We start from the raw sequence: 8,405 nt of genomic DNA on the forward strand, positions 1-8,405 counted from the left end.
TCTACTGCATTGCCTGCTCGCGACGCCGACGCCGATTCCCCCCTGCCCCGGCGCGATTTTGCGCGGCGTTTCCCATCGTGCCCACACGGGCTGTGGGCTCAGCGGCGCCGCGGACGCGCGGGAGCCCGGCGGGCGCCGACAGGCAGCGGTGGGTCCGCCCCTCTCTCTGCCGGGGTCCTTCCACGGCCGCCGTCGCGGAGAGCGACTCCCGTCCCGCCGCGCCGCCTCTCCGCGCCGCCCGGGTCCGCTCCCGCCCGGGGAACGCATCGACGAAGGAAGAGCGGTCGCCCAGCTCCCGGAGCCATCGCCCTGCCCGCAGCCGGGAGCAGCCCGCAGGAGGAAGCAGCTGCTCTCTCTGCCGGAGAGGTGAGAGGGGCGCAAGGATGGGGTGGGGTGGGAGCGCGGGCACGGCAGAATTCCCCGGCACCATTCCAGCTCCCCCCCCCCCCTTGCAGCTGGCAGCAGCCCCGTGTCCTCTGCGTGTGGCAGCAGCTGCAGCGGCGCTGGTTTGGAGCGAGTTTCCACGGCATTTTGTTGCAAAGGTGCCCCTTCCAGCCGGGTGCCCCGGCTGGGTTCCCTGCCTGGGAAAGCCCTTCAAGTAGCCAAAGGGAGCAGCTGCTGAGAATTCCGAGCCCGCTGTTCCTGTGATTCTGGATACAGTGTTTCAGTAGTGTGTGCTTCTGTCCTATGTGCTGCTAGATGTACTTTGGAACAAGTTGACCCTTTCATCCCTCCCCACCTGCATTCTTCCTAGGCGTATGTTTTATTCAGCAGCACTCAGATGAGAGAGAGGAGCTCTGTTCCCATCAGCATAAAAGGAAAAAGTGTGCTCACACAGACCTCAGTTGTTTGGTCAAAAAATTCTTACTTTGGTTTGTTCCAAGAAATGTTATTGCTGTGTGCAAGCTCATGGGGAAGATTTTATTCAACAGCTCTCAGTGGGACATCAAAGCTCCACTTTCCCTTTTCTTGAACAGCCTGAGACTCAATATTACTTGATATCAATTTTATTACAGGCGGTTTGAACTTTTTGAAGAGCCAGAAGGATTGTTTGTGCCTGCGTGTGTCACTAATATCCCTCCTCCCTCCAATGCAGGATGGGGGAAAAAAGGCTGCAGAGCTTCCTGCAAGGGGCTGTAAGTGCAAATAAAGAGGAGCCAGAGGTTTAGTTGCTACGAATCACTGTTTCTGAAAAGAGCCTGATGGATTTCCTGATACCAAAACCAGTAGGAATAGGAGACTGAACTCGGGCATGGTGATGGTCTCCTTGGCTTTAAAAAGCTTTAGTGGCTTTAAAAGGCATTTCTATCAGACCTGGTTTATTTTTATTACCTCTCATTAAATTTTAGAATAAAAAAGCCCCGCTCCATCACTGCTGCTGTGATGTGTGACTAAAGCCCATCTTCCCTCCACTGGGAACAGGTGAGAGATGGGACTAAACCCCAAAGGATTTTCTGCTCACTGATGGCACGTGAGTTTTCTTGGGAATTCTCTGCCAAATGTGGTCAGTTGTCCTTGAATGTGGCCATGAGGGGAGTCGGACGTGCCAGCCCAGATCTGCAAACATGCAGTGCCAGAAGGAGAACCTTTGAAATGTCACCTGGGATGTGTTCCACTGACTCACAGGTGTGTGCTGTGCCCAGGTCCCCTGTCCAAATCCTGGGTGGGGAGAAGCCAGGACTGCACATTCCTCGTGATATGAATTCAGTTTTGGGGAGGTTAAATACAAATGAGATGCCAGGGAGGGAATGGCTCCTACGTGTAAATATTTTTGTCCTAAAGGAGCCCTGCCCAGTCTGACTGCTGCCCAGTGCTGCTCCCTGACTGCGCGCTCTCTTGGTGAGCCTCTGTCCTGCTGGCCGTGCCTTTTCTGTCCCCGTCCCCGTGCCGCTCCGTGCCCGTCTTTACCCTCCCCAGCACGTGGCGTGGTCGATTCCCGTCTCCCGGTCCTGGTTTCCCTTTTTGTCTCTGTGTCCCTGCGTCCTTGCTGTGTGTTTGGGACTCCGTCTTTTTGTCTGTCCTTCTCCGTGCCTCACTCGTGTTCCCGTTCTGTTCCCTGTGGCTCTGTGGTGCTCCCCGTGCCATTGTTTCCCCCGGGATCCTTGTGTCCCGTTCGCTGCCCCTGTTCTTTTTTAATCCCTCTCTCGTGCTGCCCATCTAGCATCCCTTTTTTGTGGTTTGGTGTTTTATTTTTTTTTTTCTTCATTTCATCCTGCATCCCGATCTTCATTTTCTTTCCCGTGTCCTCTCTGCTGCCACTCTCTGCCTCGTGTCCTCTGTGTCTGCGGGGCTGGGGAGGAACTTCAGTCCTCCTGGGGGCTGCCCCCCCCCCCACCCCCCCTTTCCTTGTGCCAGCAGGGTCCCTTTTTGGGGGCATGGACCCGTGGGAAGGGTTCCCATCAAGGGCCGTGCTGCCGTCCAGGGCAGCTGGAGCGGTTCTGTGCCTTCATTTTGGGGGTGAGGGAATAAGGCTGAGGGGGGGACGAGGGGGTAGAGACTCGGGGGGCTCCGATGTGTTTCGGGGCAGCCCGAGGTCCCCGGCAGAGGGAGCCACGCTGCGGGGCAGGAGCAGGGGAGTGGGGAATGGCGGGGGGGGGGGGGGGGCAGGGGCGTGCTGGGTGCCCTCTCCCAGAGGGACCCACGGGTGCCAGGACATTCCCAGGGAGGGGTGGCCGTAGAATGCATGAAAAATTTTTGTTTTCTTTCATTTCGTTAGAGGAAGGCTTTCTTTAGTTTTGGCTGGGGTTTATTTTGGTGCATTCATTCAGGGGGATTTCCTGAAGGGATGGATCTCGTTGTTTCATCCCCCCCCCCATCCCTTGTCTGTCTGTCTGTCTGTCTGTCCGTCTGTCCGTCCCCAAAGCGCCGCAGCCCCGGGCTGAGCTCGGCGGCAGTGCTGCCGCCTTGTGGGCACAGCGCGGTACTGCAGCCGTCGCCTGTCTGGGATGCAGCCCCACAGCGAGCAGTCCGGAGCAGAAGTGTGAAAGCTGGGATCCTTTGACTTCTGCAGGGGACTTCATTTTCTTTTCCTCTTCTTCTCTTCCAGGACCGGAGAAATGGTTCCACTCCTCCCATCTTTGCCAAAAGCTGTGGTGTTTGAGGAGCCAGAGCCAAGGTGCCTTCAGCACCAGGGCTCTGCACTGGAGGGCTCCCGGTCCTGACCGCGCAGGGTTCCCCTTTTCCTCCCCGCTGGGATGAAGTGTCTATGGAATCTGGGGTCTGGGTGAAACTGCAGCTCTGCTGGTATCCAGGGACGTGAGGTTCCGGGGGACTGCGTTTCTCTGTGGCTTTCCAGGTCGGCAGGAGCCGGAGGAAATGGGGTGCCAGAGCCGTGCCCCATCAGGCCGTGTTTGCCTCTGAGGAACAGAGAGTCCGGGCTGAGGTGCGCAGAAGTCAGGCAGGGGAAATGACCTCAGGGATACAGCTGTCAGTTCCGAGGCAGAGAGAGAAGATGTAGCAGCCAAGGGCAGGGGAGGGGAAAGGTTTCAGAAAGCATTTCTGTGGTGTAATGAATGCCAATTTCTGCTTGCCCAGGGAGAAGAGGACGAACTCCCAGCCATTCAGGCCTGACAGTCCCCTGCAGCGAGAGCATACACTGGAAGAGTTCAGGGTCGAAGACAAGGCTGAGGGAAAATCCAGGGTATTTATAAGGGATGATGAGAGGTGGGTCCAGGGTGAGAATCCAGTGGGTAAAGGGAAAAGTGGTGTAAGGGAGGAGTAATACAGGGCAGGGGCCGATAAGGTAGGATGGGTGGAACAGTGCAGTGAACATAAACCAATGGGGGGGGGGGGGGGGGGGGGGTACAGGGATACAAGAACTTTCCAGAGCTGGGAGGAGACAAGGGATGACATAACTGGGAATAGAGGCAACCAATGGGAAATGAGGGTTATAAAGCTTTACCTTAAAGCTTTACCATAAAGAATTTTTAAAACCTTTGACAACCTTCTTAGGAGCTATTCTCAACTTAAACAAATGCCCTCCAAGGTCTGGGGCCATGGGCCAACTCCTCACCCAAAACACTGGTCTGGCTTGGCATGTCAGCCAGTTCGATTCCTACACTGGGCCTCTGCATGATATTCGCCCAGAAGCTGCCTTTCAAGGACTGAAGTGGAACAAAAGGTATAAAAGCAGTGTCATTCCCAGAGGGAAAACAGTTTCATTTCTCTTGTGTCTGCTTTTTTTTTTTTTTTTTTTTTTTTTTTTACAGTTACATCAAAATTCCCGGATCCAGAACAGCTACTCTGAGTTTCGGTAGAGATTCCAAAGCAGGATACAGTAGGTTTCAAAGTACACCTTGGAAAGTCAATCATTTGTCTGCAGCATGCAGCAGGTAGGTGTGATGTCTGTAACTGGTCTTAGTTGATGCAGAGGTACTTGGACAAAAATGTTTAATCTTTCATCTCTCCTCACCTGCATTCTTCCTAAGTGTACTTTTTATTCAGCAGGACTCGGATGAGAGAGAGAGAGAGAGAGGAACTCTCTTCACATCAGCGTCAAAGGAAAAAGTGTTCAGCGACTTACAGTCCTAGTGACTGTTCTGTGTAAAAAAGCAGGATTGTTTTGCCATCAGACCTTGCGTGCCGTACCAGTCTGTGCGTTAACAGGTGTCTAAGAAAGGTCAAAAGGGAATAACTCCATGTCGTTCACCCGTGTGAATCTTGGTGGGGAGCAGAGCCGAGAGTGAACTGCAGTGAGGGGGAGGTTACTGAAGCCCCAGTTTGTTTCCAGTGAGCGTGGTGTTGTGGTGTTCAAAGTTACAGGTGCCTGCTGGACTGGAGCTGGATACTTCTGCCTCTGCTTTCTTTGGGGGTTGATGATTCCTTATGTTTATGTTGGCGTGCCAGACAAATTGTTAAAGGTATTTCCATCAGACCTGGTTTGAATGTGTTACCCCTTCATTTAATTAAAAGAAAAAAAGCCCCGCTCCCTCACTGCTGCTGTGATGTGTGACAAAAGCCCATCTTCCCTCCACTGGGAGCAGGTGAGAGATGGAACTAAACCCCGAAGGATTTTCTGCTCACTGATGGCACGTGAGTTTTCTTGGGAATTCTCTGCCAAATCTGGTGAATTGTTTTTGAATGTGGCCATGAGGGGAGTTGAACGTGCCCGTCCAGATCTGCAAACATGCAGTGCCAGAAGGAGAAGCCTTGAAATGTAAACCGGGATTCATTCACCTGACTCACAGGTGTGTGTGCTGTGCCCAGGTCCCCTGTCCAAATCCTGGGCGGGGAGAAGCCAGGACTGCACATTCCTTGTGATAGGAATTCAGGGGTTTTTTTTGGGGTCGGTGTGGGGGTTAAATACAAATGAGATGCCAGGGAGGGAATGGCTCCTACGTGTAAAAATATTTGTCCAAAAAGGAGCCCTGCCCAGTCTGACTGCTGCCCAGTGCTGCTCCCTGACTGTACCCTCTCTTGGTGAGCCTCTGTCCTGCTGGCCGTGTTTTTGTTTTCTGTTTTGTTTTTTTTTTTTTATTTCATCCTGCACCCCGATCTTCATTTTCTTCCCGTGTCCTCTCTGCTGCCACTCTCCCTTTCTGCCTCGTGTCCTCTGTGTCTGCGGGGCTGGGGAGGAACTTCAGTCCTCCTGGGGGCTGCCCCCCCCCCCACCCCCCCTTTCCTTGTGCCAGCAGGGTCCCTTTTTGGGGGCATGGACCCGTGGGAAGGGTTCCCATCAAGGGCCGTGCTGCCGTCCAGGGCAGCTGGAGCGGTTCTGTGCCTTCATTTTGGGGGTGAGGGAATAAGGCTGAGGGGGGGACGAGGGGGTAGAGACTCGGGGGGCTCCGATGTGTTTCGGGGCAGCCCGAGGTCCCCGGCAGAGGGAGCCACGCTGCGGGGCAGGAGCAGGGGAGTGGGGAATGGCGGGGGGGGGGCGGGGGGGCCGTGCTGGGTGCCCTCCCCCAGAGGGACCCACGGGTGCCAGGACATTCCCAGGGAGGGGTGGCCGTAGAACACGTGGGAAAGGGGAGCAGGGGAAGGACCCGAGTGTGGTTCAGAGGGAGTGTTGGGTTGGTTTGTATTTGGCTGCAGTTGGGGTTTTACAGAGCTAATAGAAATAGGAAACATAAAGGATAGAAAAATAAATAGAAAAAAATAAAATAGAAAAGATATTGTAATAATACAACAAAAAACCGTACCTTTGTAGTATATAACATAGATAATGAAAATATCATCTCATGTTTAAATATAGGTTGTAAATATGAGAACAGAAATATAAAGGTATTGAAATGGAGTTAAAATCAATGTTTCGTTGGTATTATTTGGTTAGAGATGGGTGTTTTTTAGAAATAATAGAAACAAAACTGTAAGTATGGAAATAGACAATAATCTATTTATACATGAAATTATGTATTCATTACAGCTATAAATAGATTAATAATAGTAATAAATGCTAACTTTAATATTGATATAACACACCAATTTATTATATGGATAGATTACATTACCATTTTAATCTAATAGAATGACTATTCTAATATTAATACATTTATTGAAAAATATATTGTTAGATCTAATCATATAGTGACATATAGATTTATAACTATGGAAATATAAATGTGTGTAAGTATACATATAAATATGAAATAGAAATATAAGTATAGAAAAATTAAAAATATAAATATATTTGTGTGACTATAAATTGCAGAGATGGGTAACACATTTCTATGAAATCTACGGTACATAATATAAAGAACGAAAATATATAATGTGTAAACGCAGGTTGTAAATAGGAGAACAGAAATATAAAAGTATGAAAATACAGTTTAAAATCCATGTTTCAATGGTTTTATTTGGTTAGAGGTGGGTTTCTTTCTAAAGAATATCAACCAAAATATAAATATGCAAATAGACACTCTATATGTTTCTATTTCTGAAATTGATTTCTAAAGAGATTTGTACTGCTAGTAGATTCTAATATGAAGATACAGTATCGATCTATGGATAGATTGTAATTTTCATCTAATTAATCTTATAACTACATTTATTTGTAAATCTATATAAATGTATCCAGACATCAATTTATAGATAGAAATATGCCAATTTGAATGTGTGTAAGTATCCATCTAAATATGAAATAGAAAAAAAATAGAAGTATAGATGCAGTATTTAATATAAATAAAATTGTATACTGAGTGGTTTGTAATGTGTAGACTATATGGATATATGAATTCCACGTAAGTATGCCAAATATAAATAGAAAAATGAATTGAAATATAGTTTTAAAATAAAGGGGATTTAATTTTCTGTTTTGTTAGAGGCCGGGCTTTTTTTTTTAATGATATAAAAATGTGAAGATATAGAATATATAAATGTGTGTGTGTGTGTGTGTGTGTGTATGTATACATATATATACACACACATAAAATACAAATGTTAGTAATATAAAGATTTCTTAATAAAAATAATATTGCACCCATGTTGTAATTGATGCCAATATACATTAAATTAAATATCCAAAAATAGGTATTGATTATGAATATAAATTAATTATTAACAAACACATATATATATATATATATTTATATATATCAAATGGGTTTGGGGTTTTTTTAATTTGTTCATGGCAGGGATTTTTTAGTTTGGGTCGCGGTTTTTTGGGGGGCATTCGTTTAGTAGGATTTTTTAAAGGGAGGGACCTCGATGTTTTTTGGCCCCTTGTCTCTCTGTCTGTGTGTGTGTGTGTGTGTGTGTGTGTGTGTGTGTGTGTGTGTGTGTCTGTCTCTCTGTGTGTGTGTGTGTGTCTCTCTGTGTGTGTGTGTGTCTCTCTGTCTGTGTGTCTGTCTGTGTGTCTGTCTCTCTGTCTGTGTCCCCCGTGTCCCCAAAGAGGCGCAGCCCCGGGCTGAGCTCGGCCGCAGTGCTGCCGCCGTGTGGGAAGAGATCGGTACTGCAGCCGTGCCCGGAGCCGGAGCCCGGGCAGTGCTGCCGCCTTGTGGACAGAACGCGGTACTGCAGCCGTGCCCCGAAGCGGCGACCGGCTCCTCCTCGGCGCTGCTGCGGGAGGGCGGTGGGGCGCGAAATGGTGCGCGTGACCTTCTCAAGATGGCGGAGGGCCCAAGGTGACGATGCCGTTCCACTGGGACTGATGCGACGCTCGGGACGGCGGACGCAATAGGGCCCCGGCAAAGATACGCTGGGGTGTGTGTCGTTTTTTTCCCGGCCTTTTTTTGCCGTCCTATGTAGAAGGTCGGGTGAGTGATGGCCAGGTCGCCATCTTGGGAGTGGCACGCTGCAATTTCCGCCCTTCCTGGCGCCAAATTTGGTCCTGGCAGAAGCCACTTCCGGTGGCGTTGCCAGCGTTGTCGTGGTAACTGCAAAGCCCCAGATAATGGTGTCTATAGAAGTCGCCTGCCTGAATCCGACGCCCGACGCCGATCGCGCGCTCTCCCGCCGCCTGTCCCACGAGC

The 8,405-nt window shown here is 49.6% G+C and overlaps 1 long non-coding RNA gene across 1 annotated transcript; it reads left to right on the forward strand.

Annotated features, from left to right (window-relative positions):
- Positions 1–993: 993 nt before the first annotated feature.
- Positions 994–3,794, forward strand: LOC134044126 (uncharacterized). The gene is made up of 3 exons (XR_009933235.1): positions 994–1,626; positions 3,047–3,382; positions 3,535–3,794. It is a non-coding gene; the product is annotated as an uncharacterized LOC134044126 (long non-coding RNA).
- Positions 3,795–8,405: the final 4,611 nt, after the last annotated feature.

This window comes from Cinclus cinclus, chromosome 5, assembly GCF_963662255.1.
Source record: "Cinclus cinclus chromosome 5, bCinCin1.1, whole genome shotgun sequence".
Classification (NCBI taxonomy): domain Eukaryota; kingdom Metazoa; phylum Chordata; class Aves; order Passeriformes; family Cinclidae; genus Cinclus; species Cinclus cinclus.